The sequence below is a fragment of the Corvus kubaryi genome, unplaced genomic scaffold (assembly GCF_017639235.1).
Source record: "Corvus kubaryi isolate FWS band 111438036 unplaced genomic scaffold, C.kubaryi_AGA036_p1.0 37266, whole genome shotgun sequence".
NCBI lineage: Eukaryota > Metazoa > Chordata > Aves > Passeriformes > Corvidae > Corvus > Corvus kubaryi.
This window is the reverse complement of record NW_024581081.1, coordinates 97,489-121,676: the sequence shown is the minus strand read 5'-3', so window position 1 is coordinate 121,676 and position 24,188 is coordinate 97,489. Positions and strand designations below refer to the sequence as shown.

General features: G+C 40.1%; 2 long non-coding RNA genes across 3 annotated transcripts in view; one reads left to right on the top strand and one right to left on the bottom strand.

Annotated features, from left to right (window-relative positions):
* The window catches only part of LOC121663108, a 70,453-nt gene that overhangs the window by 1,020 nt on the left and 45,245 nt on the right, over nt 1-24,188 (top strand). Inside the window, exons 2-3 of one of the 2 annotated variants that reach the window (XR_006015527.1) lie at nt 1,021-1,200; nt 2,926-3,025. This is a non-coding gene — a long non-coding RNA (uncharacterized LOC121663108). The remainder of the gene's footprint in view (nt 1-1,020; nt 1,201-2,925; nt 3,026-24,188) is intronic. The other variant, XR_006015528.1, reaches the window with a different exon arrangement.
* On the bottom strand, nt 11,028-23,099 carry LOC121663109. Its single transcript, XR_006015529.1, has 2 exons — nt 22,481-23,099; nt 11,028-14,251 (listed from the first exon to the last, which is right to left on the bottom strand). It is a non-coding gene; the product is annotated as an uncharacterized LOC121663109 (long non-coding RNA).

Sequence of the window (24,188 nt, the reverse complement as noted above, 5' to 3'; positions counted from 1 at the left end):
TCCTTCATGATCTAGTGGCTAATAATGCTGTGACTATGTTTTTGACTGACTGCAGAGAGACCTATGTAGCACTAAAGAAGTTGTAAAATAATAGAATTGACATGTTGCTGCCAATCCCTATTATAATAATACAATATATAATAAGACAAACACTGGCTCTGGTTGCGGTCTGTGCTTTGAGGAATCAGAAAGTGGGATCTCACTTTTTCTGTGTTTAACGACTTAACAAAAAAGCTCCCAGATAACTCCGCTTAGGGTTAGCACGTAAATCCATCCCTTTGCTCCCTGCTGAATACCAGCATTTATTGTGAGAGGACACATTTTTTCCCTGACATCTTGAGGAAACAGGCTTAAATGTGGCATTCGTGCCACATATATTTATTTCATACATAGATTTCATTAAGTGCCATGGGCTATCTATAAATAGAAATATAAATTGGAAAAGTTACAGGCCCAGAAATAACATTAGAGCAGTGGTTTGATTTGTAGAAGGAACCTTTTCTTTTCATATATATCCCATTAAAGGAAATCGCTGGGAGGTCCGTTTCAAATAATTTTTAACAAGTAAAACCCAATCTGTTTTTTATGGAGAGAACATGACTGGAAGTTCCTACTTTACCATATCCAAGGATCACTCAAATTTGCATTTATATCAAATATGACTTGGATTTAGGTTCTCTGTAGATATTTTACAATGATTATCAGTTTCCTTGCAGCACCAGAAAAAAATCACCTATAACTGCACATAACCTATTTTTAAATCAAAAATTGTCTTGATACTACAAAATGCCCCTACAGATACTTGTATAATCAGATTTTCCCTTTAAAAAGGTGAGCAGTCAAGACATCTGTTAAGAGCAGCTCATTTTCTTAGCTGTTATGTGGAACTTCTTTGCTACAAGACCTTTGCAATAGGCTTCCTTCAGTTCCTGATGTCTCTTTCTCTTTACTTAGTTACAGCCAGCCTGTCAGAGTTCAAGGAGCTTTTGGATGATACTTTTACATATGGTTTACTCCTAGGTAATGGTGCAAGGAGGAGGGAGTTGGACCTGTTCATCCTTATGGAGCCTTTCCAATTTGAGACATTCCATGATTCTACTATTACATTTAACTACACTGCTGTGAGTGTGCTGTTCCCTGTTGATGTTGAAATGTCTTGGATGCTTCTGGAAACTGTGCCCTCCAGAGGATGCCAGACAGGTCTGTTATTGGACAAATTGCAAATCGTGAAATCATAGGATCATGGAACCATTTAAGTTGGAAAAAGACACTTCAGATCAAGTCTAACCATTACCTTAACTCTACTAAGTCCACCGATAAACCATATCCCTACATACCACAATTACACTTTTTTGAATGCTTCCAGGGATGGTGACTCCACTGCTTCCCTGGACAGCCTGTTCCAATGCCTGATCACTCCTTCAGTTAGGGAATTCTTCCTTTATCCAGTCTAAGTCTCCCCTGGTGCTTGAGGCGATTTCCTCTCATCCTGTCGCTTGTTACCTGGGAGAAGAGGCAGACCCCTACCTTGCTACACATCCTCCTTTCAGGCAGCTGTAGAGAGTGACAAGGTCTCCCCTGAGCCTCCTCTTCTACAGGTTAAACACCCCCATCTCCCTCAGCTGCTCCTCACAGGACTTGTGCTCCAGACCCTTCACCAGCTCTGCTGCCCTTCTCTGGACTTTTTCCAGCACCTCAACTTTTTCCGCCCCTCACTTCTTGTCGTGAGGGGCCCAGAACTGGACACAGCACTCGAGGTGAGGCCTCACCAGTGCTGAGTACAGGGGGACAATCACTGCCCCAGTCCTGCTGGCCACACTACTGCTGATACATGCCAGGATGCCACTGGCCTGCCTTCTTGGCCACCTGAGCATACACTGGATCATGCTTAGCTGCTGTCAACCAGCATCCCCAGGTCCTTTTCCCCCAGGCATCTTTCCAACCACTCTTCCCCAAATGTGTAATGCTGCAAGCAGTTGTTGTGACCCAAGTGCAGTACCCAGCACTTGACCTTGTTGAACTGCATACCATCGCCCTTGGCCCATTGATCCAGCCTGTCCAGATCCCTCTGTGGAGCTTAGACTCCTTTCTTAGTTTGTGGTTTTTATTTGTTTGTTTGCTTGATTTTATTTCCTGTTTTTATATAACTACATAGAGGGATGGCAACAAAGAATGCCATGTCAAGGAATTGCTTGCACTTAAGGCAAACCTTTCACTTGCTTCATTGCAATTCTTATTTATTGAAATAAATAGGATTTTAAGCTGTTTTGTACTTGTCTCCTAACAAGACCAACAGCATACACTGCTAGAACAAAACTTGGTGATTTGGGGCACAAAAGTAGTGTACCTCTTGATAAACACAAGGAGTAGTCCTCAGAGCACTGTAAAAGGATGGGAGGAGACAAAAGAGAAGGAGATGAAATATTACACTGAATCAGCTTTGAGGAGGAAACTTGGGACAATGATAATAAATTACAGAATATTATGCAGTGAGTCACAAATGCAGATTTTATTAGTGTGCCGAAAAGGAGCAGTGACAAATGAGACTCCACGTTAGGCTGGGTGACTAGTTCTGTCTCTCCTTGTTTCATGGTTTCATGCACTGGACCCTGTGCTATGCATGTGCTGTAACATTTTCTAAGTATAAGTGAAATACACATAGGTTGATATGATGCAGAAGACAATTTTGTGACACTGCTGGTACCTAGCAAAGACGAGATATTGTTCGCTATTTGGAAATATTTTCTGCATTTTCTCATTGTCTGATTCTGACAGTGATCTCTGTATGAACACAAGCAGTTAAGTAATTAGATTTCTCTGCTTTCAATAGACTATTTATAAAGACATTCATTATCATTCATTATCTACTTTTAAAAATAATTTTGATAATACAAGAAAACTTGCATTAATTATTTCCTTTTCTAGGGATTTTCTGACCAGCTGAGATCCAGATGGAATTTCACATCAAAGAGACACTGAAGGAGACAAAGGATAGATGTTCTGCCCATGCCTATCTAAAATAACAGTGAGTAGGTTTTCAAGAGTTGCTCCTCCAGATGCTCTATCGTACATGGGTAGTGAAGGATAAAGAAATCCACCTGATCCAAACACTCTGGATTTTTCTCAGCATTTGCTCAAATACTAAGATTTTGCTCTCCTCCTTTCAGCCTCCTTCCCTTCAGACCATAGGGGAGCAACCCTCTGTCCCCTGCCGGGGCTGTGCCAGCGGAGGGCAGTCTAGCACTGCTTTTGCCAGATCAGACCTTGTCCGGGGTTCCAGTTCAGGGTTTTTTCCTGGGGGGGTGGGGGGGGGGAACAAAGTGCTTGAAACCAGCTGAGTAACGCTGTTTCACCCAGATGCTGCTGCCAGATTTCTCAGCAATTTCTGCATTTTTCCTTTCTGCACACTTCAGAAATTGCTTTCAGTGATTAAGGCCCACACCACATGTAAATATGTGAGCAATCATAAAGTGTTCTGGATGGTCGGCTGAAGTTTAAGGTGCCTTATAGGTCTCTGCACATAGCCACCCTTCCAAGTATCTTAACTATTGGCAAAGCCTACACCAGTGGGACAAATTTGCTTTCCCTCTGGCTTACTGTATAGGGGAAAGGGAAAGGGAAAGGGAAAGGAAAAGGGAAAGGAAGCATTTTAACAGGCTGTGATAAGCTGTGCTGCATAAAAATGCATTGTTGGGTAGTCACAAATGCAACCTGTCTGCCAGTAGGAAAGGCTCCTGTTTAATTTTAATTTTAGACATTCAAGAATCATGCATTATGTGAATTTACCAGAATGTATATAATTACTGTGTAAAAAGGAAGTCAGAATCACTGATGTGAGGAGCCAACTTCTGATTTCTTGGGGAAGTTTGGAGCCAACTGCCATGACAAGGCAAGTAGGCAGATTGCTGTGGAGTTTTATTCCTAATGTGTCAAAGTAATATCAAGATTAGGTTAATCCTTACAAATCATCCACTTTGAAATGGCTTTTGCATTTACATCTAGGGTTGTTAGAGCTTCTCTTTGGGCCTGCCTCACTATGTCTAGTTGCTTGAGTCAGTGCTGCTCAAATTAGTTAGGAAAACCCTGAGCCCTGGCTTCTTGGAACAGTATGACTGTTTGGTTTAGTCTAGATATCAAAGTCCCACAACAAACATCTCGTTTGTGAATTAAAGTTACCATCTTTTAATGAAACCATTGAAGAATGAATTAATTAAATGCATTGCAGATACACTCATTTCTACTGGTAGCAGAAATATTTACTAACTGGACCATTAACTCTGGACAGAGAGACAAGTTTTTGATAACTGCTGTATCATAAATTTTCAAGTACTTATGAACTGGAACTTGCTTTACATCAAGAAACAGTTCTCTATTTTTCTGGCAACAGAAGGGCATTGCACAACCTACTCTGTAAGCAAGCAAGATATTAAGTAATTTTACAAGAAGGAAACTTGCAAAGAAAGAACCTTCAGATAACATGGAGACAAGCACTGTTACACTTTGCTGCTTACTCTTATTTTACACCATAATAAAGTATATTGTGCTGAGAATGTGAATGCTTTAACAACCTCTGAAGTTTGTACACTACTACAACTTGGAAGTCCTACTATCTAATTTAGAAAAGTACTTTATTATACATTTGCACTGAAGTCGTGATATGTTCTGTATCCTTAATGCCACAAAGTATCAGAGTGCTCCTTTCAAGTTAGTAATGCATACCACAGTCAAGCTGATCTGACAGACTGACCCCAGAACTGTCTAATCTGCATGAACTGCCATTCAGATTGCAAAGGTGACACAGTTCCCATCTCTGACCTATTGCTGACTTTCTGTGAGGTCAGTCACTGGATACCAAGGTTGAAAAGTTTGAGTGTTTGCTAGGGCCACACAATCCAGTAACTGAAATGGATATGGCAATTCATATGTCTGCTTTTGATGACTTACTAAAAAAATGCTTCTCCTGTATTTGTTCCACAGGAAGATCCCATTTGATCTTCTATGAGTTACTTTCTCTGGGCTGAGGGGTAGTTCATATTGATTACATGATACAGTACCTGATCAGTAGGCTGTGTTTATCTTTCTATGCAAACAAAACTTGTCATACATTTGATGGCATCAAAATACAGATAGTTGTTGTATGTGAGTCAGTAAAAATCTAATTGTCTAGCAGTTGGCTGTGATCACGGCATTAGAAACATACCAAAACAGGTCAGCTAACAATGTGACCTGTTACTTTTTTTCCTCATCCCATTGATGGTTGAAGGTATCAGAAATATGAGAAGGCTACACTTGTTATACATGAACCATTTGACAGCTATTGAGGATGCCATCACCTACATTGTGAGATAAATCCCTGATGAACTAAGCGACCTTGAAGAAATCCCACTAGGCAACTGCTGTATCTCCAGAGATGCTGTGGAAATTCTAGGTAAAAATAATAATAGTAAGTTCACAAGTGGAATATGTGTGTTTTGAAAATGAATACATAATTGTGTAACAGAAAACCACAAATCAAATTGGATGTATTTAAGAGGTGATTCAAAAACAGCAACAGGCAATTCATTACAGACAGATATAAAGAGCTGTAGCTGGGAATGAGTCGTCATTTTCATTAATAGAAATGGAGATTTACCTGTATAACAGATTAAGAATTGAGGCTCTTCTGTGAAAGACTGAAAAAACTGTACTATGGCAAAAAACATGTGGTGGTGAGTCCTGAAAAACAAGTCTGTGTTCAGCCTCAGCAGGACTATTGAGAAAGGTATAGAGAAGTTGAGAGAGGAGAGCTAGAGGATAATAAAATGTGACCTAAGAAAAATAGCTTAGTTTTGTTTTGCTTGAGAGAGAAGTCTGAAAAAGAGCTTTCCCAGTGGACATCCAATCTCTCATATTTGAGAAATGCTTTTCTCCATAACCACAAATTGACTCAGCAGCTTGAGGATTATTTGGATCTCCTTGTTGGCAAGTAAGACCGGAGTGAAAATAGTATCATGTCCTCTTCTGGAAGAAACAAGTCAAAAGAAATTAAGGGAGAGCTGACCTTGCATTAGCCTCAGATCTGGCAACCTGTAACAGATTTCAAAGACTGTTCACTTTAACTGTGTGCTTTTTATGAGCTCATTTTTATTAGCTTTCCCTGTAGTTAGGTTCCTTCAAAGGCATGATCCCAATTCAGCAAAGAGCTGAATTCAGTGAAAATGTGTAAGTTATCTGTATTGACAAAATCTGACATAGTATAATTTTTTTTTCCCCAAGCAGAAAAATCCTGTATCAAGTATATAAACCCAAAACTGAATAAAGCTGAATAAAATAGAAAAATTGATTTAAAATCGCTAGGGTGCATTTGTGAAAATAGACACATGGATTTTTGTAGTAAATACTTACTTTCAATTTTGACATAGAACAGACATTTCAACATAATATGGTAAAGAAGACATTCTCATCAACATTTAAGAATTTCAATCTTTTCAATTTCTTAGCTGCTTAGCAGAGCAACTTTGTGCTTCAAAGCTCTCTTTCAGATTGGTCAAAATGTGAAGAGTAACCAAGCTCTTGGTAACCCTTGCATCTCTCTTCTCACAGCTGTATTTGGTTTCTTTCCCTCCTACTTCCTCCGCAGACTGTACTTCTCACCCAAGACTGTAGTTAATGTTGTTTACAGCAGAAACAATGAAAAGTTAGAAAGACCATCTTTATTCTGTGTATTCTTTTGTTTACTCTTTACCACTGTCACCTGATCCTGCAGATCGAGGCAAATCCCTTGCCCTCCAGAGCTTTATTCTGTAAGAAAATATAAGTAGAAAAGCACACTCTGTGTTTTCTGGTGGATATTGAGTTGCAGCATACCGAGCGGTTTTGTCTTGAGATGTATAAATCCATTCTGACAGTTAAGACATATGATACAAAACCAAAAAGCTCTATTAGGCCTCCTAATTAATGCACAAGGATGTGGACAGATGTTTGAAACAATCAACATAGCTTCAAAGGACTTCATTTTCCATTTAAAGGCAGTGGCAAAAACTCATATCTAGAAAGCTGCTGACAGAATAGTTAATGACTATAGGTGAACCTGAAGAAGAAAGTGTGCACAATCCAGGCAGGGAGCCTTGTAAGAGCAAAATCCTGGACAGACAGTGGTAAAATTCAGTCCTGAAGCTTGAATGGAGATGGATTATCCTTTTCTTTCTTTTTTGTTTTCTTTTGTTTTGTTGTTTTTGTTGTTTTTGGGGTTTGTTTTTTTTTGAGGATGATTGCAATTAAGGGACCCTGGGGAGAAAGTCAGGGAGCAAACCAGTGGCTCTGACATGCTGCAGAGAAATGAGAATGAACAAGTATTTCCTTTTAATCCAGGTACCTGTGCAGGTTTGTTGTCAGTTGGCATCTCAGACATAATAGGACCAAGCTGGAAATGTGAGCTACAGAGCAGTCAAATTTTGGTGAGACGGAGAAAGAAAATAAGAGCCAGATGAGGGCTTATGTCTCACGCTATGCCAAAAGCCAAAGAACTGTGTGAGCACTGAGGCAATCTACGTCCTAGAGCTAAAAATGGGTATGTACAGTTTTTTGGTAGAGAAAAGGAAAGAAGAGAACTGAAAAACATGTCCTTGAAGTCACAAAAATGAGCAAATAATGCTGTTCAGATAGCTGGGGAGAAATCTATACAATTTTGATTTGACAGTGTTATCAAATAGAACTGCTGGCTTCACTTGTTTTTAGCCTTTTGTGCTGTTCAGCCATATTGTCCCAGTCTGAAGACCTTCTGTGTTCTATGGAAAAATTGACAAAACCATGATTTAATCATTGTAATTAAAGGACTATTCTCTTCTTCCTAACACGTTACGTTGTCTCTCATCCCAGAGTGTCATGTTTCCAGAGGGAGCACATTGCAATGACAGTCTTTTGCCCTTCCTTTGTGCTGATGCAGGTAAATACTATAGTGCATAGCAGTAGAATACCAGGCACTGGAAATGTGGAATATTATGTTGTATAGAGAACTGGAGTGTGTTCCATGTCTTGTAAAATCAGAAACAAGTGCCATTAACTCCAGTCCTTGGAGGAATCCTTTACTTATGATAAATAGTGGAAAAGTCTTTCTTAGAACTGTTGAGAGGAGGGAAAAAAGCAGATGAAGAACAGTGTTTTAAACACTTTCAAAAATGGGTAAGTGAGCCTTTGGAAGACAGTTCTAAAGAGTAGTCAATTGTAGCCTGTGGATAGTCTCAATCCTATAAGAAAAAAAGCGTAAGACCAGATCCCAGTTTTTCCATGGTGGAATCAGTGAATAAGCTTACATTACATAAACCAGCACATTTCAGTGCTTCTCTAAAATATTTTAAAGTGAAAAATTAACCATCAGTGTCCACCCCTCCATCCTCCATAAAGCAAAGGTGCCTGAGACATATACAGCTAATTTTTCAGATTTTTTCAGTTGCTTTCCCCAGTTTTCCTCCACAGTATCTTGCAACCACATTCTTTTCTATTTTGTATATGCTTGTAGTAAGCACAGTAGTGCTGCCTGCAAACATGAACAATTTTAGGTTTGTTTTTACAGTCTATCCCCTTCCTTCCTAAAGATCTGATGATTAACAAGCTGAGTTATAACATATTCACAGCTTAAGGATAAAAAGATGCTGATGAGATACTTAAAATATCAAAACACAGACATGTAGAAAGCAGGAAACTGCACCCTACAAAAGAACATTGTTTGTTGCTACAATATGGTATAGTGTGCTACAATACGGTATGCTTTCAATGATTTATGAACGATCATTTAATCTGCCTTCTCAGCCCTCTGGACCTGAATTAGCCTCTTGATAGCTCTGATTAGCTTGGCCCCCTTCAGTCATATAATGCTGGTTTTGCTTGTAGATAAGCAGCTTTTGGTTCGTTGTATTTGGACTCTTTCCCACAAGTGGTATAAATGTGTCCTTAATGCTTCTTACAAGTTTGTTAATAAGATTAGAAGGATGATTGTAATATTTGTTGATTACTATCCAGTATACTGCTAATCCATTAGCAGTGAGGAAAGGGAAGTGCACAGCATGGATTTGAACATAAATCTCAAACAGTAGCACTTGTTAACTTTCAGCAGCTTATGTATTTTACTGTGCTCATTGCTAATTAAAATTCTTACACGGAAAGCTTGCTTCACCCTAGGCTTGACCTGCCTCATATGACGCACTGAGGTGGCAGGTTCCTTGACTTAGGGTAGTTTGGGCATGTGACAAGTATTCTCTGATCACCTTCCTTGTTGTGAGGCTCTAAGAACTAGCTAGCACGCAAGAAGTGTATTAGCGTCCTTACTGTGTTAGTTCTCCTGTGTGAAAACCTACTGGGAACCAATAGGAGGGAAATAAGGTTGGGACTATTTCTAACCTTCACATCTGGCATTTATATTTGTTTGTCTGCACTCATTTTCCTTTTCTTTTTTAACTTTGCTCCTTTCTCCTCCCTCTCCTTTTTTTTTTTTTTCTGTGAATCCTCCCTGACATCCTTCTTTTAAAAACAAAGAGATTTTTAACAAAATGTATTCAACTAGATTTTCATGGGGATATTGGAATGGTCAGACTGCTTTTGTGGGAGCTGCAACTGCTCAAATTCTTTCAAGACTGGGGCCTCAAAAATTAGCTTGAGATCTGGACCAACTGGTACTACCTGCCACAAGGCAAAAATGTAACAACTGTAATAGGTTTGTTAGTATTAAAACTCAATTCTGAACTGAATATCCCAGTGTCCAGAGAGAAACTGCAGTGATCTGGAGACATTTGCAGAAACTTAGCTACTCCTAGTCCTTCTTCAAGGCACACAGAGGTCTCAGAAGCTTTACTCACATTCCCTTAAGTTCTCTACTCAATAGTACCCCAGACCACTTCCAATTGGAGGTTTGAAGGTAGGAATGTGGAGCACACCTGACTCCCTGCAGCCAGTAGCAATAGTGCCTTACTGGGAAATTCTAGAAGCTCATGCACTGAAGGTAAGAGGGTATGTCAGCTGACACATAATCCTAAAAAAGGCCTAAACAACGCCTATTCTGAACTATATATTAGAAGATGAGTGTGAGATTGCATGACTGCAATCAAAACCTTTTCCAGTACGACATGAAAAGAAGTAAGGGTGACTAGGAGATTTCTTCCTCAGGCTCTAGGACAAAACCAGTATTTCATTAAAGCCACAGCCTGGAAGACAAGTGAGTATGCCAATATCCCCCAGCAGTCAGGGTGGCAACAGCCAATTCACAGGTATAGCTCTGCCCCAACCCTGAGGCAGATTGTCAACAGCAGGAATCACCTGGGCCAGCACTCGTGGCCAGTTACACACAGTTGTGCTCTGCTGATGTCAGTGGGAGTTTCTCTGGGATCTTCAGTGGAGCCTGGGCTTCGCTGCTCCTTCACCTCCCCTGACTCTTGAATATGCACAGCCTCATCTTTTGCAGTATACTAATGCTCATCTGTGCCTGGCACAGAACCACCCTTAAACTGTTGTACTCCTTCTGCTGACCACAAGAATGTAAGAATAACCTCTGTGAATCTCCAGCAAAGATTCAATTAAAAATGCAGAGTGAAGGGAATTGAATTACTGAGCATCTGCTCTACATAATGTGAAAAATCAATGACTCTATTGCTGCTAGATTGGAAATCAGCAATCACTCCTCACCATTCACTTAATTTCAAGCAGGAAACTTCTTATTTATGTCAAGTTGATGCAAGAGCAATGTATTCTTTTCATTAAACCCTGCACTGAGTTTCCATTTTTAAGTCTCATTTGGCTCCTGAAAAAAATCACAATAAAATTCCAATCTACACTTTGTACACAGAGGAAAACCAATTTGTTCTTTAAAATATGAAATGGTCTTCACACACTGTCAACTGTAAGAGCAGATCTGCTACCCAAAATGCTAAAATAAAAATGGAAGAATAAATTGAATGTAAACCATCCTATCTTCTACCTTAAAGACAAAACAGAATATTTCCTCTACAGACTTGGTTGGCAAAGTTTTGTGACAAATGAAAACAGCTAATTATTTGAACTGTGCTTGAACCAACACAATTTTATTTAGCAAGGGCTATAAGAAAACACTACTTGCATGACTAGCTTTGTATATTTCTATTTTATTTTCGTTTTAGAGATTCAATAAAATATATGAAGCAAAAAAAGGTACTGATTCACGTTTTTTTCAATAAACAGCACACACTGGAACTTCTCTGAAGGCATATGAGCTAGTTTAGATAATGATCAGATCCAGTGCCCCAAATAAATTATAGGTCAGTCTGTTATATTTATTAGCAACCACTGGGTGTCACTGTATCTCTACAAATACAGCTAAAAACGGCCTTGATACTATATTAAGAAAATAAATCAGTTGCATATAATGCCTACCATTATTGTGGCTTTTCATGGAACTGTCAGGTTGCTTATTCTCCAGTGTATATGAAACTCTTAAGACCAAAGTGATGAACAGGTAACAATAAGAAAACAAGCAGTCACCTAGGAGATTGCCATAGGAAGAAGATACTCTCTCTGCTCTTTTTACAATCTGTAACTGTGACTGCTGGCATCAGCACGGGCAGAGTTCATTTTATATTTCTTTCTCTGCAATGCATTGGCTCCGAAAAAAACCTACCACACGTTTTGCCCAAGCTCTGCAAATACCGTATTATTAAAGCCTCGTACCTTATTGCAGTTAGAAGCTGTTCGCCTTTAAAAGATTCATAGTGGCTATAAATATTAATCTCAGCATGGAATTCATCCTGTAAACAACTTTTCTCCAGAAGGAAGCTCTTTCTTCAGTGAATATTTTTAAAAAGATTGATTATGGCACACAACAGCTCAAAACTCTGGTTTTCCAACTCTCTGTTTCACCAACAGCTTTCATTCTGACAGAGAAGGCAAAGCCCAGGATGACTTTCAGGCTTTGGACAGACCATTGTACATATTACTCCCCCTGAATAGTTCTCCAGCTATTTAGGTTTCACAAGACAGTGTCGTTGCCAGTGAAGGTTACCGTGTGCTGCTCGCAGGGACTGCAGAGAGAACCTCACCAGCAGCATCCCAGCCTGGAGCTGAGCTGTGCTGAGCTCCTGCCAGCAGGGCCTCGTGGGTCATTGCAGGACTGACAGTGGGAAGAGCAGAGACAGAAAGAGGTGCTGCTGTCAGAGGAAGGAACCTGCATGCTACTCACCAGGATAGCTTAAAGTCCTCACTTTAAAATCCAAGCATGTGAGTGGCCTCTTAGAGTCCTTTTCCATAAAATACTGCCACAAATAATTGTCATGACCAGTGCATATGCAAACTCAGAAGAAATATGTGGTGATCCTCTCTTGGCATCTGTGGACTTAACACCAGCATAAGCAGAAAGTATTGAGACTGGCAGATGACTGCATCTCAAATGCAACATTGCTTTGGTCTTGCTGTTATGGTTATCACAGAGCATGGACAAAAAATGCTGGTGAAGTAGTTTTTTGTTTTTTTCTTTAGGGTCAAATTAATGTGATATATATTTAGCTATCTGAAGTATTCATGCAAGAGACAGGCAGCTGTAGGTATCAATATTCTGATTGATCAGTCTCAGCAAGGGAGGCAGAAAGGTCAGTGTCCTGATGAAAATAGGAGAGACAAGTACTGACTTAGAGTAAATCATACATACTTTGTCTTCTGAATTCTGAAAATGCACTAGAAACATTCTCTAGTGAAGAGCTGAAGCAACTACGTGGCTAGCTCTGCCTCTGTGAGTCTGCTGATGCCTAAGCAGTTGCAAGGACCGGGGCTTTGTGGTTGCAATTAGAATTGCCTAAAACTTAGGCTTTTGTACTCCTAAACGTGGAATATTTCCCCTCTGATCTGGATTGGAAACTACAGGCATTGTCATTCCCTTGCCAGATTTCTTCTGTCTTCTTGCTTTGTTTCTGTTTTTGTTTTTTGTCTTCAAAAGGCGAGGAAGCTGACTTATCTCCTGGGGGGCTCCCCAGCAGGTTTGCTGCTGCTGCCCTGCAGCCTGGCACAGCACTCTGCTCTGTGGCAGAGAGCCCAGGACACTCAAAAGCCCCCACCTGTATCCTGGCTTCCCAGCTCCTAGCCCCAGCTCAGGGAGCCAAAAAACTCTAGTATCTACATGTGGCCCCCAGTCCTCTGCTGAAGAGGGGGGAGGTCTTGTGACACCCAGTGGGAGCTGAGGCTCCCAGAGCTGCTGTGCTCTGTCTTACAGCCTGGGAGGTCAGCAAGAAGGGAATATGCCAGATGCACGGGCAGGGGACTTGAAATTTGGGGACCTCTAACCATCAGCTAGTCTGAAGAGCAAGTACACCGTGCCTTGCATGTTCTATAACCACAGGGTAAATCTATGTGGGGGCCACCAGCCTGTCTGAGAGTGGCCCAACCCCTGTCAAAAATTTAATTTGATCTCTCAAAACCCAAAGCAGGTCTATAACTGTGGAAGCAAGATTTATGAAGAACTGTTCTCTGAGGCAGTTCCTGCCAAGTTTGTAACGGCAAAGACATCCTCTTTCCTGACACCAGGCAGAGCCAGGTGCTGTTTGGTCCTTCCCCTTTCCCACAAAAGTTTTGCAGAGATGGAAATGAGAGGAGCAGTCCTGTTGCTACCAGGATGGAAACTGTGATACTGGATCGATCATTTCTGCCTGGTCTTCTTCCGTCAGGAGGGCTGAGCAATGGACCTTGTTCTCTGCAGAAGCTGTCATCAGCTGCCGCAGCCCAGATGCAGGGCTGTGAAGACAGCAAGCAATTAGAGGGATTTCTTCAGAATATTGTTAAGTGCTCTCTCCTGAAACCACCTTTCTGTTCACAAACGGTAAACTTTGTGTCTTCAACTCTTTCCAACTCAACTCATTTTAAGCTTTGCCAGAGCTGGCAGGAGTTCTAGACCTTTGAAACACAAACTCCTGAACTGCCCTCTCTACATGAATTTTCAGAAAACTAGGCAAGTTTTAAAAGGAAATACAACAGTGATTTGGAAGAAGTTTGTTGAAACCAAACTATTTCCAAAGAATATGTTGGTTTTGACAGGTCAGGATTTTCCAGTGTCATCACATTTTGTTCTCAAATTCCTGAACAGGTCTTTGTTCTGGTTCAGTGACAGCACTGAGGTCATCATCCAGTCTTGCTGGACAGCAAACCCAGCTTTGTTGAAGTTCCTTTCTCAAGCTGTGAGTTTCTACTTTGTGAAGGGTCTTGTCACTATTTTGAAGTGCAGTTTGCATTTCAAGTTTCCTTTTCTTGAAGTGAAAATCACAGGATGCTGAGAAAGAGGAACACCAAAGGCATATGTTTATAATGAGATCATCCATTCAAATGCAAACAACTGCAAGTGTTGATGACATTTTTGGAAAGGATGGTTAAAGTGACTACTTTAAGCCAAACAAGAAGAAATCACGGTGTTTACACATTGCCTTCCCCCATTCTGCAAATATAGAAGCAACTTCTGTGGATGTATGTCTCTTGGTTGAAGGCAAATAGGGGCTGTAAGGCAGGAAATTACAGATCTTATAGGAATTTGCTGACATTTAACTCACATGCTGTGATTAACCTGACATATGCCCAAATACCCAGCAGTTAGAGACACTTGTAACAGAGCTAAGAGGGATCTTCACCAGGAGCATCTCTCTTCAAATATTTAGAATCCCTTTGTGCAGGTTTACCTCTGAGATCTTACTTGGTTTGCCATATTACACATGCTTTTATCAACTATGTTTCTTTTCTATCCCACTATTGCAACTCCTAACAATGTGACACAGACTATATCCAGTTTCTTACCCCTAGATCCGTTATTCCATAAATTAATGCTAGAGTGTCGTCCCATTTTATTTTTTTTATGTAACCATTCTGAATTGTGGTACCAGACAGATCCTATGATTTTAACGCTGCAGTCCTTAGTGTTAAGGTCACCACCAAGAGCATGAGTGCAGAGGTTCTCAGATTACATTGGTTTGCACCAAGCTGTGTCAGAATTATACTGAAGTGTTCCCTGTTTTGAAAAGGTCTATGGGTAATATTGTTGAGTCAGCAAGATTCATCTATAATATTTCAATCCTTTACATTTCAAGTGACTGATGAAATCAGATTCAAAGATCATGATCCAAATTGGCCTCAGAAGTGCTTAGTTCAAGGCAAAGCAAAATGTAATGGGACTTGCTTCTCAAGGCTATTTCTGATTTACCTCCTTGTTGAGAAAATAAGAAGCTGACCAGAGGGGGAGAGACAAAGCATTCTGGAACTATTAAACAGGAATTTGGTACCATTAAACTTCACCTGGTTATTGCTTAGATTTGTCTTCACAGTGAGACCCAGTGCAAACTAGTCATAATGCAGATGCAGTCCCAAAACCTTTCAGTCCACTTTTAAGCAACTAAACACAGTGACAGCTGTATAAGTCCACTATGTGTCAAGGACACTTGCTAAAACATGCATACTTTTCATCATTGAGACAAAAAAATAAGCAAGGAGCAAGCACCTAGACTTGGGCCTTTGGGTGGGTCAATTTGAAAATCCTTACATTTACTGATTTCACAGTGAACTTCACTGAACTATGGACAGATGGGGTTACCCTGCACCATTTGTAAGGTACAATAATGAAATGGCTGCTGGTGGATCAGGCACTGCCAGGCCCACCCCTCAATCATAACTGAAGAAAGCAGCTAAGAATGAGATTTCTCTTTCTTTGGTCTTTTGTACACAGACATAAGTTTTTTTCTGAGCTTCATGGTTACACTTGGTTCTGTCTGCCAAGCTCTATGGTAGAAGGATTTACCACAAACTTCTTTACAGGTCGCTTAAGACCCTCTAAAGTACATAGCATGTGGGGAGCTTATTGCTTAAGTTTCATGTGACTCATGCAAATAAAACTGAATAATAACAATATCTCTTGAACTCAGTAAACCTGGAGGACTTTTAGATACAATTAAAATGGCTCACAAGCCAGAAGCATTATTAAAACTGATTCATCTCAGGACCGTTTTAGCCCGAGAAGCTTGCAGCTGGTTTATGTCAAGGTTACTGTGGCTGCAACATCCTGATGAAACCAATTTAAGCCTCCCTTATTCATTTTTCTACTGTGTTATAGCTGTCATCAGTGTATAGACCCAGAGCTAACCTCAAGGATATCTTTGAAAAATAAAGGTAAACTTGAGTTTATAGGTTTTGGTTAAACAGATAAAAACCCCTGTAAAATATCAGGGTCTATCTAGATCTTCAGCTCAATGTAAATTCAGAGGATTGCCATAGACACGAGTGTCTAGTTTTCATTTTGGAAGAAACTAGTGAATTAAAGCAGTGAGTTAAATAATTTAGAAGATGAGTATGAATGGCTGCTTAACTCTCAAGCAGCAAGTTTGCTCTATTTATAGCATAGTTCCCATTTTTTCTCCTTCCATCTGTATGCATTTTAATAATTTACTTCTTCACTAATAAAGTATTCAGTGAGGTCAGTATGCCCTGCTCTGTACCAACCCACCAAAAATGTGAGTTTGGGAGACTTGCTTCTGAGGTGAAATGAAGAGGGTGCATGAAGAAGATGATCAGTCTGAGGGCAGAGGCAGTGATGCTGACATGATGGCATGTACGAACAGTTCTGTGACTGATTTGTTAAATGCAGTGTGATGGCACCACTGCACCACTGCCAGTTTCATTCCAGAGTCTGTGATGACACTACATAACTATCCTCCTGCCTAGAAATAAAAGGGCAGGTTCAATGTTGATCCAGTTATATGGTTCCAGGAAGGGACTATCTAACTGGAAGAAAGGGCAGTTGCAATGCAGAGGATCCCATTTGAATGAGTCAATGCATTACTGGGTGCATGACCTCTTAGTTGAAAATAGGACATGGGCAAAATCTCTCATCATTTTTGAAAGGGGCACATAAAGACAATCTGTTACAGCTAGGTATTCAGACAAGTGAGAAGGCAGAAGCAAGGTAACAAAGGCAATGGTAGTTCTGGGGAGCAGCAAGTCTCCAAAATCTGTTTATTTCGGTAGTAGTTGATTTTAAAAAAGCAAAAATAAAAGCAGGGGGAAAAAAAGAACCAAACAAAAAAAAGCAAGCACGTATACAAAAATGAGAACTCTGGAAAAAAAACCAAAAACTAAAAGGGGCAACTAAAGAGTAAATGTTTGCTGTTAACATGAAGACTATTTATAAGCAGTACATCAGAGGCTCAGAAGGATGGCAGGACTTCTACCACACAGATATATCAGATATATCACATTCCACCCTGAGCCCAAAGTAGTCAATTGACATGATTTAATATCAGGTTAACGGAAGGTATTTGAAATAAGAAGACGGGCTTTCAAATATCTGAGGCTACACTGAGAAGAGGAAAATGGAAAATAATATAAAAACTGGCAGGTTAAATATAAATGCATATGAAGGCAGGTTGGAAAAGAGTTTGAGGTACAACTTACAAAAGACAAGAAATGTCATATAGGTTCTTTTTCAAATAGATGAAGAATAAAAAGCCAGACAGAAATTTAGCAGGGTAATTGATGGCCAAACATAAAAGAGAACATTCAGAGAACATAAGGTCACAGCAGAAACTGTAAAAAAAAAATTTGTAGTTGTGCTTTCTTTGGCGACTTTGGGTATATTTCTCTATCAGACTCCTTCTTCCTAGTGGATGAATCTGAGGCTGTGTCACAAACTGAATTGTCAGTGGAAGTGGAACTATCAACAAAGTGAATAGTGACAAATCACTGCACCCAGATATAGTTCAGAGCAGAGTTATAAAGGATCTCAAGCCTGAAATAACTGAACTTTCAGCTGTTACGTATAACATCTTGTTTATAACTACCTCAATACCAGCTGAAAGGAATTTCTTATATTTGTCAGAAATAAGAATTCAAAATCATAGAAAACACTACCTAAACAAGTAAAAGCAGTGATAGAGAATGTAATCACTGAGCTGGAAAAGAGGTTAACAGCGAAGTGGCAAAATTTGCCAATGCTACTCTATTGTTCAAGGTAATCACAATGAAGATTTTTTTGTGATTTTGTGAAGATTTGTTGATTTCTATGATGTTAAGGCAGTAATAGAACAACAAATGAAACTGAATGCAGAAATGTAAAGTAATGCCTGTGGGAGAAACAATCCTATATACATGTTAGATTCAGAACTAGTTTGTCACTGAGGAGAGAGATTTTGAAAGATATCCTTACTAATGAACTATTAAGCTGCTAAAATGCTAGGAATTCTTTGCAAAAGAATAGGGCATGAATCCACAGTGGACCCAGAACTTGAACTTCCAGTGCCGTCATCTCAAAAAGCTTATAGTAAAACCAGAAAATATAAAGACAAGGACAAGAAGGACTCTTGAAACCAGACGATGGCTTCCATGAGGGGAATGGAACGCAGGCCAGAAAGCAATGGAGAAATGCTGTGGTAGAGTTCTGCAACCAGAATAGCAAAGAAAAAATGAATAGGAATAGGAATACGTCCACTGCCTTTTCTAATATAAGATCTATGGATATCAAATAGACCTAGCAGGTGACAGATTCAAAACAAACAGAAAGAGGCACTTCACACAATGCATCCCAAGTCCTCAAAATTCCTGAACTGTGTATGGACCAGTGATGCATTATTAGATACCTTCCCTATTCTTATACTTGGATCCTTCCAAATATAAGAATAGGGACTCTTGTAAGACTTGGAGTCTTAGGGGTAGGATGCTGTTCTCACGTCCTAGGAGAAGGTTATTTTCATTCATAGCACAAATTAATTTCATTCCTCTCCTTTCCATTTTCTGAGTTTATTTGCTGAAGACTCTTACCATGTCAGCAAAATATACAAGGACCTGGAAATGAACCACTGTAGCAAGAGCTTCCCAAGAAAACTGGGGATAGGTAGCTAAGTTTAGTTTTTGTTGAACTTCAAGCAGAAGTCTTTTTGGTAAACACGTATCTCCATAGAGAAAACATCCCTTTTAAGAGAGAACAGTATTAGATTACAGGGTATGTGACACCATTTTTCCACATTCCAGTTCAATGTTCACACAAGCTCTTCCTCCCAGCTGTGACATTTCGCCTGACACTTACTGCGTGTCGTGCACTGGCCTGAAGGCAGTAGGTGAAAGTGACATGACATTTAAAGAAAATGTTCCCGCCAATGTTGTCATGATCTGCAATCATGGAAATCACTACCATTTATTTACAGTGCCTTGGTTATAGACCTGTACCCGGCCCAAGGGCATAAAGCGGTGACCTAAAGTCTTAAATAGCATTCGACTTGAAATAAAATAAAACAAAGAAAATATGCCACAGTGATAATATTTGAAAGATCTGCTGAGTGGCAAAATAAACACTGCCTCTATTTATTTGGCTATCATACCATGGAGAACATGAAACAACTTGTCATGCTGGAATGGTGATACTCATGAGCATCTTTGGGATCATTTCACTTACATACATGAAAACTAAGTGGAAAGACATAAGATCAAAACCATCCCTTCTTGAACTTAATGATACAGTCAACACTAAGTAAATAATAATTTCCCTTTCCCCTTCCCAGCAGTCATCAGTCTTACTTATCTCAGAAATTCCAGCTATTCTCAATTTTAATTTAGTATCTGAAATAAAATCTTGTAATATGTACTAAGAAAGCATTTTTTAGTTATTTGCTTATTTTTAAAAGGAGTTTACAAATAATATGGATTGTTTTAAACAACTGCATTTTAAAGCATACATGATGGTTTTCAAGGGTAGCTGGGAGACAGGACTTGTGGATTACAATGATTTCCCTTTGCAGATGTGATAAATAGGCTTGGGAAGCAGATACAACTGTCCTCCTGGTACATTCCGTATGGAGGTTTGGAGGACAGAGGACTCCTGCAGTGCCGCACACCAGCTGCATCCCTGCAGCTCAGAGGGCAGCCGAGGGCTGGCCCTCTTGGCCTGATAGAAGAGCAGTACCCGCCAGGCAGAGCAAAGAGCTCGTGGGCAAGGGGGCTTGAACTGGCACTCAGGTGCAGGATATTCCCTGACTTTTTCCCTTAGTATGTGCCTAATCCCATTGCCAAATCAGGCCTTCCATTCATACAAGGACTCTTCTGCACAAGAAGAACAGAAGAAGCAGCCTAACAACTTGCTGTTCCTAACAGCTACTTATTCAGGTACATAAAATCAAACCAGAATTACATGCCTGTTCTTTTATTTTGTATATCATTGTGCTGCCTTTACCACACGCTTCCACATTTTCAGCAAATAAGGTAGGAGTGCTCCAGACATTCTCAGTCATGACAAGGCTACCTCATTTGCCATGTACACCACTGAACATTGACCAGAAATGTTGCGGACAAAGCCATAGATAAAATTCTCAGAGATTCAGTGCAGCAATGAAAAAACAAATTCACAGTGTATAAATAGAAACACTGCCTGTAATCTGACAGAAATAATTTTAGAATTATTTGAAGTGGACAGAAGTATGCAAACATGAACAATATGCAAAGAGATGAATACTCAGGGACTAGTGTAAGGAGAAAAAGCATCTGGAGTAGTGTCTGAGTACATTTTCTGGGGTTAAAGAGAAGGTAACAGAGCAAGTGGCCTGGTTCTCAGGGAGATGCATGAGGACTTCTAAAGGGACTCCATTCTATATCCACGAGCAAAAGTAAGAAAATGATCCAGAAACCAAGGATAATCTACTTAACACTGAAATTCTCAACTCCTGAGCCATTAACTCTTTCCATAAATTCAGTGGCCTTTTGATGAAGCCCTGGCATATCCAGAGCAGGGCAAATAAAATGGAATGATCAGGAGAAAGATTCTGAAATGTGGCTTAGTTGTCTGTTCAGAAGATTTAAAGAAATGGAGAGGGAACAGGAATGAGCCCAGGGCAATGATACCGTTGAATGTCTTGTCTTTTTTACACAGACTTCTCATTCGAACCAAATCTCTGGTCTGAAACAGTAGGAGTCAGCAGGATAAATGTACTGTAAGAAACACATTTTCATCCAACAGTTCAAAAGCCTCATTAAAAATGGTAAAGCTTAATCTGTCCACTGTGGACTGGAGCAGCAGACAGCATGGGTGGGGCCTCAGTGCAAGTCTTGGCTGCCTGTTTTTTTAGGGAGCTTGAATAAAGATATTTATTCTTGGAAGAAAATAGGTCAATTATTTTCTATGGCAACTGGAAAATAAACACACAAACTGCCAGCAAAACATCTATCCCCTGGTTTGGTTTGGTTGGTTTTTTTTGGTTTTTTTTAAGACCAAGTAAAAGGTTACTTTGTAATATTCATTGCTAAACTATTTATTCAGCTAAATTCCATGTTGGCTTTTTACAGCCCTGCAGAGCAGTTCACATTGCTGGAAGCTAATGGGATGAGCCCCAAGAACTGTGGTGGAATCTGAGCTTCAGCCTGAGCCCAAGCCTAAGCCAGACCCAGGCCACTGCTGAAAGTGAGCAGGGAGAAATTTCACCAGGATACTCATGCAGTAGGAAATGTGAATCATGAGCACTGTCCCACTTCTAGCAGGATTTGTGTGTGCATCATTTGTATACAAATTAAATTTACATCTTAAAAGATGTCAGCACTACTGGGTTGTTGAGGTCAGAGGGAAGGTACTTATTCACTTACTTCCCTGGTCTCTGCAGAAGCCAGCACTGATCACTTTCAGCAGAGCAGCCAGCCTGCAGTTTATTCACTTCTCTTAAGCTTGAGCCATCTTGGTTTCTGTAGATAGGTTATTCCTTCCAAAAGTCAGAGGGTTTCCTTAGAGGGTGGAAAGAAGCCTCCTAGCTCCTTTCAAAAGTAAGCTGACTGACTTCCCCAGCATCTTTTCTCCCTTTAACAAAAGCAAGCCTTAGCCCCTCTCAGACTATTTTGGACTTTCAGTTGTGCATCTCCCTGTCAGCATCTCTTCCTCTCTGTGGGTGATGTGCTATGCACTGATTGTGAGAAAAGACAGGTAATATATACCACTAAGATCCATACTTGTCAGCTGAGTCTCAGATCCCGTTTCTTATATAAACTTGAAGTAACTTAAATGATATGAGTTGCAGGATTTCAAACTTAGAGTCAACTGATGAAGCTTTACAGGAGTACAGCTAACATGGGAAGCCAGCCTATCTCCTTCTTGGGAGAACTCTGAGTTTTCTGAGTCATTTCAAAACAAAAGGGTTGAAATGGAGACTACAACTGAAGTCTGGTTTTGTGAAATAATAGTATCTTTGAATACCATGAAAAAGGGCCAGCAGTAGTGAGATAGTAGGCATAGCACTGAAACATAAAAATATGAAAATTCTTAAAAGTATCTTCCCATTCCCCATGAGACGAGAAGAAAACTTGCTACTGCTACTAGCAGCATGTTTTCATCTAAGCAGCTGCTAGATCAGGATCTCTTTAGATCTGCCAGTTGGGAAGAAAAATTAGTAATGGATTCAATCACATATCTTTCACACAACTTGATTTACAGGAATGTACTAATCCCACTTTGACCACAGAAAAAAATTAAACAACCTATGACAGCTTCTTCACTTACCCCTTCAAGGCTCTTTCTGCCAGAACCTTAATCCAAGGTTCTCCAGGCTTTCCACAAGCCTACACAGCATCTCTGTTCAGACTGTTGAGGCTGCTTTTTCTCTGTCTTCCAGTGTGTGGTCTCACTCCTTGTATCCTGGAGCCATATCACACATGCAGGCACGCACATCCACTCACATGCACTCACACATACTTTTCCTAGAACCTCATGCAGTCAAAGTATCTCTGCTCAGAGCATTCAAATTCCTGAGCAGCTTTGTCTTGCCTTTATTTTGTGTTGAGTATCTGAGAATGCAAGAGTCCCAGGGCTGGAAAAGAGTGGGAAAATTCCAGCCTTGCTCCAGAGACTCTAATAATAGGCATCCTCAGCCCTTAAAGTGGACAGATATGGGTTCTAGTGCCAGTTCTCTTGAATTATTTTTCTCTCATCCAACAGAAGTGTACTGTTCATTACACCCTTTCTGGTGTGCAGAAAAGGATTTGTCTCTTTTTCATTTGAGTGCTTTGAAAAAGGGGGAAGAATCAACACCTTTCCTTTCTTGCTCCAAGTGACAAGGCACTATTTCTCCCCAAGTTCCTGTCATGGCCCAGCAGCACAGCCCTCTCTTTAGAAACTGAACATGTGCCATAGTAGACATCCTTTGAGCATATTTTTCAGAGCAGGTCTGTGAGGGGTCATAGGTAAAGAGGCATGAAGAGCTAGGTAACAACACCTACACCCCCAGATTAGGTTGTTTCTGAACATGCATGGTATCTGCTTTTAGGTATCAAACTAACTTCTGATCTCTAAGTACTTTCAAGATTATATATTTTGAGGCAGTAGGTTTTCTGGACCTCTTTCTTGAAATTCCTGCCTTTATATAGCCTAGCTAAATTTTAGAAAGTTTGTACGATGCCTTCAGTTCTGATACTCCTTTTTAGTCAAAATAGAGCTGTTCACCTCAGTGATATTAATCCTCATTTTTTCCCTTGCAAATGAATTAGCATCGGTACCAGAAACTGTGAGCCACAGGAGCGTAACTCTAATAGGCTCTTACTCTTGGATAATTTTAATAAGCAAAGATGCTAAAGAGTATTTAGGTTTGAAGAGCAAGACCGTTTTCAGTTTCTCTCCACTGTAAACACTGCATGAACTTCTACTGGTACAGTACACCTTTGTTAAAACAAACAAGGCATGAAACTTTTTCTCAAACATCTCCTTTACTGACAAGTTCTTGGGAAAAGGAACATTGTTAAAAACATGAATTCTTGTCTTCTCCTTTCTCATTTCGACCATCAAAGTTTCCATATACCCCTGTTTCTTATTTTCCACTAGTGGAACTCACCAGAACTGATGCTGTTTCCAGAGACAACATTACACACAGGTTTGTTTAAATTAGAGTTAACTGGGGAGACAGAAAAAATAGACAACCTAACTAAACTAGAAAAAAACCTAAAACTGCACTAAACTTGCAGTTTCTGGTGGACCATATTCCATTAAAGCCATGGCTGCCTCACACTTAGGAGGCATAAATTTGTTGGGCAAGAGAGAACGTATGGACGGGTTTTTGTCTTCTTGTTAGTTTTCATTCTTTGTTCTCCTACCACAGCTCCCCCACCTTTTGTGTTCCCAGAACAGTATATTGGTGGTACCTCTGAGAAGTCTGAAAGAAGACAGGGAAAAATGTTGTATCAGAACAGCCATAGCAGGAATGGCTGATAAGAAATAA